The sequence below is a fragment of the Malurus melanocephalus genome, unplaced genomic scaffold (assembly GCF_030028575.1).
Source record: "Malurus melanocephalus ecotype Western Australia unplaced genomic scaffold, MMel_1.1 scaffold_19, whole genome shotgun sequence".
Taxonomy (NCBI): domain Eukaryota; kingdom Metazoa; phylum Chordata; class Aves; order Passeriformes; family Maluridae; genus Malurus; species Malurus melanocephalus.
Window position 1 is genome coordinate 1995078 of NW_026623251.1, and position 12147 is coordinate 2007224.

Below are 12147 nucleotides of genomic sequence, written 5' to 3' on the forward strand. Positions count from 1 at the left end.
AAAAGAAAAGAACAGGAGCTCCACCAGAGCTGCAGTTTGTTGTTCAGGAAATGTTCTAAGACATGTCTATTTGCTCAGGATTGCTATTGTTCAGTGTTCAGAGGCTGGCTTAAGCTCCAGATTTAGCTGTTTGGATGCAGTTTGTTTCATTACTTGTCTCATCKGGAGGCACAATGCAGTGCTGCTCTCATTCATATTTTATTACAGTAGACTCCAAGCCTAAAATGGGGAAACCTCCCCAAGTGYTTAGTCTAAGAACATCTATGACAAAAAGCAAGGGAACATACAAAGTTAACCCAATTACTCCTTTTATAGTGATTTAATTACATTTTTGTACAATTTATATGAACAAGCTRTGAGTTTTCTCTGTTGCTCTTTTGACAAGACGGGTTTCTTTTTGATGTCACACCAGAGTACATATCATGGAAGCATTTGTAAAAATGCACTAGGAATAGAGGTAAAAGAAACTGCTGAAAGAATATTGGCATTGGCTTTACTACACCAATGTGAAGAAAGAGGATTGTCCTTTTTCCTCATTTCCTGTTGGCAGTGTGGAGTTGGGATTTTGGGAAGATGTTCTCAGAAAACTCTTGTGGCTCCAGTGGGGTAGAACTGAGAAACCACAAAGAAAAGTGTCACATGGAAATGTGTTGTTTGGATTTTCTCATATAAAGGACYGAAACTTCCAATTTTTCAAACCACAAAGGGATACAACATCTTTTGGCAAAGCAACACAACATGATATGTGCTTGTTGGTGATATCTGTGTTTTCCTCTTCAAAAATGTACCACCTCTCCAACATAACATAGTGAATTTGTTGGAGTAGAGGTGCTGTAACCAGAACTTACTCTTTAAAACAGTTAAACTAACACTGAGGACATTGCAGAGCTTAAAAAAAAAAAAAAAAAAAAAAAAAAAAAAAAAAAAAAAAAAAAAAAAAAAAAAAAAAAAAAAAAAAAAGAGATAAATCTCTTGATACAGACTGCTCTAATTGCCAAATGTGCGTTCTGTCTCACCGAATGATGTAGCAATACCCACTAAGAGGATGAGTTCCGGTGATAAGGGAATAATGACAACTCTTCTTTTGGATGTGATGGCAGATTTTTAACAAGGGAATCCCCCGAGACCCATAAACTCTCTGTTTAGCATCCTTATTTTATAACCTGTCTGCCTGGTGCTGAGGAGGAAGCACCATTTAAATGTTCTGAAGAACGTTTATACYCACAAAGATTAGTCCCTAGTTGTGGAAAAGCACATCCCCTGTGCAAGCCGTGCTAGCTGGCCTGTGTTAGCCAGAAACTGTTGCTCCCTTAGGAGGCAATGTYAGCTGGAAGCATACAGCTATAAAATGAAGAGAAAGTCTGTTCTGTTTTCTCAGGATAACAMAGAAGTAGAACTTCATTGCTCACACCCTGCCTGTTCTCACAGGGGAAGCAAAGGCTTTATAGTGACACAGTCACTGCCGAACGATAAAGTGCAGACATTTGGGACATAGAATTAGRGAAAAAATACACAAATCAAGATGGGAAGTAAAGTCTAATTTGGTGACCAAGGCTTGCCAAATTAAGTTCCTACAAAATGAGAAGAAGCAACACAGAGCATTCAAAGACTCACAGTGAAAGAGAAGCTGCCTGGGCTAATATGAAAACTTCAGGAGATCAATAACCATGGAAACCTCAGYAAAAGGAATGCATCTTCAATGAAATTTGGAAGAGAGAAGAAATGAAAACTGGAGAAACCTTCAGAGGCAAAAATACATGTATTTCCTTCCACAGAGATGCTTGCAGTAYAAAAAGGCTTTATTTTAAAACAAAATATGTTCTTACTGACATCTATGGGAAACTATTTRGTACAAAGACTTTGTAATATCTTTTACACAATTGTCACATATCTGCATTTATGAAGGCCTTGGTTTTAGAAGCTTTTGGACAAATTCACTCTCAGTTTCCATTTAAACAAGAAGTAAGAAATCATCTGCCTTCCTCAAACCAATAAACCAATAAACTAAGTAGCTCTGGAAGACTACAGCATACCTTTTAAATTTATATTTAATATGCATTGTACTGTCCCTTATTAGGAGCCAAATTTGGATTAGTGCTATTCAAATATGATTCTTATTTCTAAACTCAGTGAGGTCTATGAGGGACACTGTCAGAAATGAGGTAAATAAGGGTGTGGTAAAGACAAGCTCTCTGCATCAGTTAATGAATAAAGATCAGGGAGCAAGAGAAGAAACAATGCATTCATCACTGCTAAAATTTAACTCTGTAACTTATCTTTCAATAAAAAAGTCATAACAAGGACAATAAAAATGGCAAGAGAGGAATATTCTTCCCCTTTCTCTATTGGAATTAACGTGTTTGTTCAGCATTCATGTGTATCCAGCAGAGACCACTTTCCTTTTGTTATGATCTCAACCAGATATAAACTGTAAGGTAAAACTCTGCACTAAACTTCTGCTTTGTCAACAAAATCTTTAAGCCTTRCAGTTTTTATTAAAAAACAACAAATAAGATTCTGATTGCCAGTAATTTTTCAGGTAGTAGCTGGATTAAATAAATATGTGCAGAAATGGCTGTCTTCAGATCCTGTTGATCAGTGAGTATTCCTCTGAACAGCTGTTCCCCACCTTGGGAGGAAACCTTGCACTGTCCCATTACTGCCTCATGTCAAAGAAATKACATTAATGACAAGCCAGGTTGAAGAAAGTCACAATCCTCTCATTAGGGATTGTAAAAATAAACTAAACTCTCTACATTCATTACTCCATTACTACAATGATATTACCAATAACACTATTAATCTGCCACAGYACTCCATAAAGGTCCAGCTTTATCATCCACTAAGTGTTCATCTCRCAGAGATAGTAAGTTTTTCATCATGTTTGCCCCTCACACTGAAGGTATTTACGTTATCCAAATATACAGTGGTACCTCTGGAGATTGTCAGGAAGTTGTCTCAAAATTCCCATCTCCCAGGTCTTTGTCAAAGGGGCTCACAGTTAATGTGATTATAGTCAGCATAATCTGTGTCTTCTGTGTTCCCATCATAGAATCTATTTTTATACAACTCTGAAGTCAATTGGTTATGTCCCCATACAGTGGGGTCACTGTAGGTTAAGAAGAAACTAGTCACTTTGAAAAGTGTATAACTGAGCTACATGTCTGGTTTGTACGTTGTGGCCCGTTAACACCTGCACTGTTGAATGCAGACTTATGCTGTTGCTAAAGGGACCTGCATATTTTGGAATAGAGGAAAAGTGCCTATACCATTTCAGTTGCTGTGTATCTAACCAACATCAATATGGCAAGTGCAAATTGCAGGAGCCACGAGGTGTTTAGCTTGGAGCCTTATTTAATGGGTTGCTGTAAGGTCCGTGCCTTGCTAGAGCAGTTTACTGAAGGCAAACCAGAAGGAACATGGTTAACTTACCCATTTTCATGGTATTGTTTAGATCTCTCTCTCTCATTGCTCTAAAACCTGCAACCCTTAGTATTTGCTTTGAGTTCTCTTTWCCTGTCTTGATTCCTGGAATGTGCCAGACAGGTGCCACTAGGGAACCAACAGTGCCAAATGTCTTTCTCATTTTCTCCTACATGTCCTCACACCACTGCATCCAAAGAACATCATTATTTCCTACAGTGGCAGTCAGCAGGGGTGGGCTGTGTCTTCTTCAGCATTACTTGGATGGGTTAAAAGTTCATGTGCAAGAGCATAGTTTGACTGCCATTTTCCTCCTCCTGAAGGGAATGCCTCATTCCACAGGGATCCTGGTGGTGTCAACAGCATACTTTGGATGCCTGCTACTCACAGAAATCTGTAGATCGGCCATGCAAAGCTACATTCACAGATTAGAAATAGTTTCCATTTTTGCGGAACAATCTTTCAATTACTCATTAATTTGAGCTCCACAATCCACTTTCCTGCATGGTCTGTACTTGTCAATCTGGTCCATGGGTCAGAGGAAGCTAATTCCTTATAAGCAGTGTTTGTTAGGACAAATTCTTCATATTTATTCCCCTTACTGACACCCTCAGGAGAAGATGAGCCTGAGAAGGCAGAGACCTGGGATCTTCCTTACAACAGGTGTGATGTTAAAGTGCACCAGCAAACAAGTCTCATTAGGATGACCCATCCTGGCACCAGCCACATGGCAGGTATTGCAAATAAGGGAATGCAGACCCTGTTTAAATTTAAGGAGTTTCTTACCTGCTTGAAAAAGGCATGCAGAAGAACTTTAGGACTAGTCTTGTACTCCATGAAAAAAAGTTTTCAGGGTTGTGATAAATGCAAATTATCTTCATTTATCAAGACAAGAGATGCAAGATTTTGCCTTTTAAGGATTGCAGTTATTAGTATCCCATGTGGCTAAATCTTGGAGAGCAATCATGAATATGCAGGATATTCAGTTTAGTTAGCAAACTTCATTTATGTTATCCGCTAAAAATTACCTTCTTGGCCTGTTTACTCAAAGGAATGTGAGCTGACCATTATTCAAGACAGAGGACCATTACTGGCAATACTTATGAAATGTGTAAAATAAGTATCTACAATGATTTGTTGCTTTATTTCTTTAAGTTTTATTACCTCCTTAGTAAGTCTGAATACAGGTCTAATGCCTAATTAACTCCAGTTTTGTTTCACTAGTAAAGGAAAAGAGCAACAAGTGTCTAGGCAGGTAGGCAGCCCTTACAGTAAACAGTTCAGTTTCGGAGGAGACTGTTTTCCTTTCAACACAGAAAATGTTAAATAAAGTCACCCAAACCCCCACATCTACCCACCCACCCTTTGCCAGGTGTCAGGACCTTCCCCCTCCCCTTGTAAAGAATCACACAAGATTTTAGCCTTCATTTGATTGCTATTTACATGGCAATTAACTAATCCTGAAGCTGCCATATGTCCCTGGCTGCCCATCCTTTTCTAGATGGACTTGAWTTATATGCAGCAATTTTTTCTCAGAGAGCCTAGTTTCTCAGAAACTCATTCAAAAAAAGATTCTTCATCTAGACCCCCAGTGATTAGTTAGCATCTGACACCTTCCTAAAACACTTCCTGAAAAGATTCTTACTTTCCTTTTGAAGTCCATGAAAATTTGTTCCAATCAAGCATGTGGAAGATGCGAACAACTTGATAAGCCCGACATAGGCAGAAAAAAGGTCAGTCAGTCATCTACACTTGCTGGAAAAAGATGTTTGCTTTCCAGGTAAATCTGAGAACCACTTTCATGAGACATCAGCCTTTACGAGTGAAATCAAGGGTGATTGRCAGGATAGGATCTATCGCCACACAGGTTCTCCAAGTGCTGTGTGGCATCTAATAGGAAAATTTCAGCTTTAGAAATTTTGACAATACTCTTACTGGTCCCTCTGGAGCTTTCTCTGTACAAAAATGTTTTCTCTGTGATAAATACATCATTTTGAAGCTCAGATAAAATGAAGATTCTCTGAAAGATACAACCTTACATGCACTCCTCTCTGGCAGGTGATCCTTACATCAATTGTCATCACCACCCGGAGGCAGAGTGCAGCTATTCTTATGAAAAAAGTCAGAATTGGTACACTTTTCTTTATGTTTCAAGCAGGCCTAGCATGCTACAGAAACACTCCATTTTTCTTGAGATCTTCCACTCARTGGTACTGGTTTGTTTATTTATTTGTATGTAGACAGCCCTAAAAGAACACACATCCCAGGCTTGTGTATCTGTTCCACCTAGAAAAGATATGATCCTCGCACAGACTAAAATGTAATCAACATGGGAGCAAACACCAGCCTCCCACTGCCAACAAGAACACAGATAATATAAAATCACCAGTCCCTGTCCTCAGGCTGCTTCCCCAGCTGCACTTTGTTCCCATTAGTGAACAACGAAGCCCTGGCTTTTCCCAGCAGTGTGGAATGGCTCCTGAACACATTCACACAGAGGTTTGCCAGTTCCAGAGCACAGATTCCAGCTCTTTTGGGCCAAAGTTATGTTTCAGTTTGCAGTCTCATTAGAGAAGTAACGGTGTGAGCATACTGGCACTCAAGGCTTCTCAGTAAACATTAAAATTATCAAGCAATTATCATCATTTAGAACATTCATCTGAGAATTTTGGTGTGCACTTTCAGATAGGGCCAGCCTCAGCTGTCCCTGCAGCCCACCACATTTTTCTATCACATGCCTGACTGCTTCCCAAATCTCCTTGGTCACAGAATATCATCATGAGTCTCCTAGAGCACCAGCCACTTTCGAGGCCCTCATCCAGCCTGTGCTGGACAAAATTCATTACTGTAAATTGATGTTGTGGCATTACTGCAGATCAGGCATCATGCAATAAACACAGTGGTGAGGCTAGCAGTGGTTAAAATGCTCCATACTCTAATTGCATGGGGTGAGCATTTCTTTAATATGGGCAAGACTTAACTACCAGATTAAAATGTATGTGATTATAAACACTCTGGAGCCTTGTCTATGCATCCTGATGGGTCTGGGGAAATGCAGTGAGAAGCAGTATGGGCAGACTAAGGGTTTTTTTATTTTGTTATTTTTCTTTTCATTACAATTTATTATTATTGTTTTATTTTATTTMAATTATTRAACTGTTCTTATCTCAACCCATCAGTTTTCTCACTTTTACCTTTCCAAGTCTCTTCCTCATCCTGCATGGGGGGAGTGAGTGAGAGGCTGTGGGTTGGTGGATTGTCAGCTGGGGTTAAAACACACAGGCTGTTAGATTAAATTAGCTTTTCCCAAACTGATGCAGCTTTATATTTGAACATAAAGCTGGTGCTCTCCAGTTCAACTTGCACCTGCTCACATGGGTAYAAACAAAATGGATGTAGCTAGTAAAAGATTTAAATTCAAACACATAACCATCAAGAAGGTCATGCTGATTTCATTAAGGGAATTTGGTCTTCCATTTATGTTAAACTGGTAAAACCATCACAAGCAGACAAGTTGTCTCTAAAGAAGAGAAGATCTAGTTCTGCTGCATTTGGTAACACTGGGTAACGCATTCCACTCTTTCCAGCGGTAGGAAGAAATGCCCATCAGTTTCTGCCAGTGCACCTTTGTATTTGTGTTGCTAGGTGCCTAAGCACGGGATTGTTTTCTCTCTATCATGGTATTTGGCAGAATAGTTATGGATCAAAAAAGAGCCACATCAAAAGACAGTGGGTTGGGACATGCTRTTGAACACAGCTGCCCCATGCTTGTCTTGCTTCCAGAGTGCAYAGCTTGGGGCCACAGACAGAGACTTCCCTAAAGCTGTGAGTATTCCTGCCATGAATCCAGGCAGGGGTATTTTACCCTAGACTACCTAGGCACACAGACAGGCTGTTGGAGTCAACTCCCCYACACTGATGTCTGTGCTCAGTGACAAGTCTGCTCATTTGTTTAAACCTGAAAGAAGTTCCTGTACTCAGCAAACTGCTCTCCTGGAGCACTGGCTTCAAGGCGACCCTCTGAGGAACASAGGTAAGGAACATGAGTGAGGTATGCTTTACTCATCCCCTACTCCCCTACTTGGAGCTGTGCTGCCAAGTCTGAAAACCCCTTGAGGGCAGAAACAGAAACTGAAGTCATCTGGGTCCAGTCATGAATCCTCCTGGACTTCCCCTCTGGGTTACTCATGCAGTCAGAGCAGCAGAGTGGAATACACCAGAGAAAACCTCATTGCAGTAGACAGGGAAGGGCAAAGAGAGAGGCTCTGTARCTCTCTTGGCCCCTGACATGCATCCACAGGACACACAAGGTCTGGCCATGGCTCTGCCTGCCCAGCTGCCAGCRAGCTGATGAAGAGAGTGATACGGTRACCAAATTGTGTCTTTCAAGGCAAACTAGAGGCAGGTAACAAAGGGGTTTGAGGGAAATTGCWGGTCATCAGCCCTCTGCAACTGCTTCATAAGGAATATAGTCAGTGTGGAATGATGTACAGCAAAGAGAAAAAAGGAACATTAACATTTTTTGGAAATCTGCATGCTCTAAGGTTCACTTTTAACTCTAAACTGGGGATAAAAGAAGTGTATGAAATGTTTGAAAAGGACCTGAAAAAGAGTTTCAGATGAAACAGATGATCTGAGATCTGGAGCGCCTACTGTTATAAAAAATCTCAGGTACATATTGCAGTGAGACCTCTGACCAGCTTATCATGAAYGTAATTCTCTGTTCCTTGAGCACTGAGTTGAATTAGTTCACCTCAGGTGAGCTGAGGGGTAGGAAAGAAATGTCTGCTGCCTTCTATATCATGTTTCATTTAAGGCATTTACATACCCCAGACTACGACAGACTAGTGTCTGTGATGCCAGCTCTGTCGCTGGTCTGCACTGCTATAAATTACTCCTGCAACAAGAAAGGACGCAGCATAAAAATAAGATGATATAAATGCCTTGCTGTTTGTTTGTCAGGGCTGCCAGTTCACTTTGCTGTGCTGTCTCTGCTTACCCCCTTCCACACCATCTGCACTGTGTCCCTGGCTCCTAGGRTGAAACAGGCACACATGCTGGCTTGGCACTTGCTACCCTTCATCAGCCACTTTGCCTGCTTTCTAACTCTGGCTGGTGCTGGACTATATTTCTCCTGTTAATGCCATTATTTGCTAATACCATTAATACYATCTTCTCCCTTTTTCTGCCCAAAGATGATTACTAAGAATAATTCTTTTGGAAGACACATTTCTCCTTGGCCTCTGAGGTAGTTAGGAGGTTCTTTGAAGAACTTTTAAAAGAAATCCTTTGCACTCCAATATCTTCAGCTGTGTCTCTGTGCTCAGGGAAAATTGCTAGCAGTGTTCCAGAGCCAATTCCTGGCAATTCAGGGGGCTCACAGAGGCAAGCAAGGTTTCTAGACAAGAAGCAACCTGTATCTTTCTTTGTTAGAGACTGTTGGCTGTTGTTACTCCAATGATTTCTTGCTCTGTTGCTGTTCTATGTAATGTCTGCATTGCTAGGACTTGGTGCTTTGGGATTCACAGGTACTCACAATTTTTCAGGCTTGTCTTTAGTTTTAGACTTGCAATGAATGCTTATTCTGCCTGAGGAACAGAAAATGGGATTCTGTCAAATTTCAGTATTTGAATTTATGAACTTAACCAGAATTGGCTGCAGACTTGTCATTGCAATGCATCCTACTGCATAAGATGATTGCAAACTTCTCCATGCAACCCTGCTCCATGAGTATATGCATGTGCATGACACTGTATCCTTTACTACTTACAAAAAACACATCAATATTTTATTAATAAGTAGACATTGATTTTTACTGAGAACATAAAGATTTATGGAAGGAGGCAGTGCTGTGTGGCAGAARCTATGACAGCAGTTTCTAGAAAATCTATGAAATATTTTACATTCGACATATAGAAAAGTATTCCATTGAAAATGAATCCAAATASACAGTCCTTGGTGGAGAACAAATTGCTTCTGGTATCGGGCACAGGTGAATTTTAAAGACAACTAGTTTACAACAGAATGAGACTCTTTGTCCAAATCTGAACACAAATGGCTTCCTTTTATTTTATGGAGATATTGAAGGAGGCTCTCAGTGGAGCAAGGAGAGTACAGGCTAAACATTTGTGCAACAGCCCCAAGGCAAAAGGACTACACTAAGAAAATGCGTAAGACTAGCACTGTCAGGCGACAGGAAAACCCTGCTGYTGTTTGCAGTGGGGGAAAGTGTACTCAAAGGGCACTGATTTGGGTCTGCTGGTAACAGCCAGAAGCAAAAGCTGGAATAAGGACAACCTGGAGGGTTYCCTGTCTTCAATACACTGCCTGGAACTAGGGATTGTAGCAGTGACTGGGAAGTATTTTCCAGTCTCAATCTACTTTTATTCTGACACACTAGATAAATCTTGGGACTGATTTAGAAATTGTGGTGTAGCAAACACCCCAGCAGCCAGCTCATACAGAGGAAATGCCCAGCCTCAATTCTCCATGATACCACGCTCAATAATTGTCAAGAGCAATACCCTACATAGAAACACAGTGTATCCTAGATACTATGGAAGGAACATTATCTGCAGCACCAGAAGTACAAATGTGGTCCATAGAGTCAATTTCCTCCTGTACATATTCATAAACCCACCAGAATACTTGGACTGTGCCTATGTGTGCTCCTRCTCATGTGTGGGCTATACAAAAGGATACGGGACTTAATGTGCTTGATGTGCCAGAGTTTTTTGCTGAAAAGGTCCTAAAGTTTGACAAGAGGAAGAGAACAARAATTGGAATGGTTTTAGAGAAGAAATATGTCACACTGGGAAAGTTCTGGTGATTTTATTTGTAGCTTTTAATAATTAGCTGTTTCCATCTTTACAATTAATTCTTTGTCAGTATTACTACAAATGCCTTCAATTTCCTCACTGTCCCCCAGTGGASTCCACCTCATTAATATGCAGCTTTAAGCAAGTATCGGAGCTGTCATGCATTTCAAATGTCCCCAAGGAAGACTTTTAAAATTGTAAGTAAGACCTGATACTGAGATTTTTCAGCACCAAACCTGGAAACAAAGCTTCTGTGCAGGCAGCRATGACTCTTCAAGTTACAGCTGCTGTCACCTTTTTTATCCTGAAATTTATTATAAATGTGAATACCTCAAAGCACTTCTTTGATCCAGCCAACATTTCCAGCTCTCATAAACTGCTGTCTACTGGATAGAACTGGGCTTTTGCCAGCATCTCAGATTTGAGTGATGAAGCTGAACTTCTAGGTCAGATTTAATTGCACTCACACTGAGAAATACGCAGAGAAATCCACTGAAGGCACCAGAGGGATAGCACACTATGGCAAACACACGAYGGTGTGATGGAGAAACTGGAAGGTTTTATACTTGCCAAAAGACAGGTCATAACAGTTCACAGATGTGTCATGCCCAGATTGAGATCAAAATCCAGCCACAATGCTTTGAGASCAGCTTTAGCTTGAACCTCTGACACTTAAACCTGCATCCAAGGGCTTTGGCTCTTGTCCACTTGCTCATAAATGTCTGAACAGCCCCATTTTCTCAGCTCTGTCTCAAATTAAGRACAACAAGCACTCTAACTTCTGAACTGCTAGCATAAATAATTTACCAGGACTAAGGTTAAGGCAGATTCCCATGACTGCCGACTACACTAACAGAAGAAATTTGTAAACTTGAAATTGAGAGCTGTGGAGCTGCTTTGTCTTTGGCATGTTGGTGATTCTGCTAACTAATTATCTTTCATTAGTGACACATGGAGTGTAAGGTTTTTGTAAGACGAAACCAAACCAACATCCACATTAGAGAGCCTAAAAAGAGGGACAAAGCCATACCTCTGCTTCTCATAGGGAAAACTCTTAACCCAGAAAAAGGGTTCTTTAGTAGGGCTTCTTGCTGGAGTGATGCTATGGTGTCCCATAATCTGTCCAGCACAAAATAACAGGAACTGGAAAGATTKTAGCAGCAAAATACCATAAATATTACCCCTAGAATACCTAGAAAATTTGGAATATGTCTCAGCTTCCAAAATTGTTCACTATTCAATAAAGTCTCTTTTGAATGACCAAAATGTCAGTAAATACTGACACCTATTAGGAGGGAGAGCTGATCCGACAGCAACAGAGCTATTGAACAACAAAGTTGCAAACCTGCAAGTTGTGAGAGGTGYTCTCCAAGTTCACCTTCTTAACAATTCCAGCAAACTTGTGGGTGAGGAAATGAAAATTTGCTACTGAGACAATTCTGGCTCTCAAAGCACGATTCCCCCTTGTCCTGAGGTCTTAATTTCCTGTGTGGAGGCATTCTGCCTTCTCACCAGCCATGACCTTACTTCTGCACATCAAACCAAACTTAGCCATGAGCTAAGGAGCGAGAAATCCATCCTCAAGATCCTGCCCATCCGTTTTTGTCCTGCTGGGCTGCTGCAGCCCCCCTTCAGCCGCGCTGCTGGCGGGCACCCTACTGAAGTGGCGAGTTTGGGACGCTGCTGGAGCCCTCACCCAGGCAGGCAGCGAGCAGAACCCGCTATTCTGTCAGCCCGGGGAGGCGCTCCGCCGTGTCCGAAGGAGCCCAAGCAGGCGGGGTTTCCCCATGGACGGGCAGCGCTGCTCCCGTTCCAGCCCCGGTGCGGGCAGCTCCCGCCGCCCCTTCCCGCCGCTCCCGCCCGCGCGCTGCCGGCAGAGGGCGCGCGCCGCCCGCCAACGCCGCGC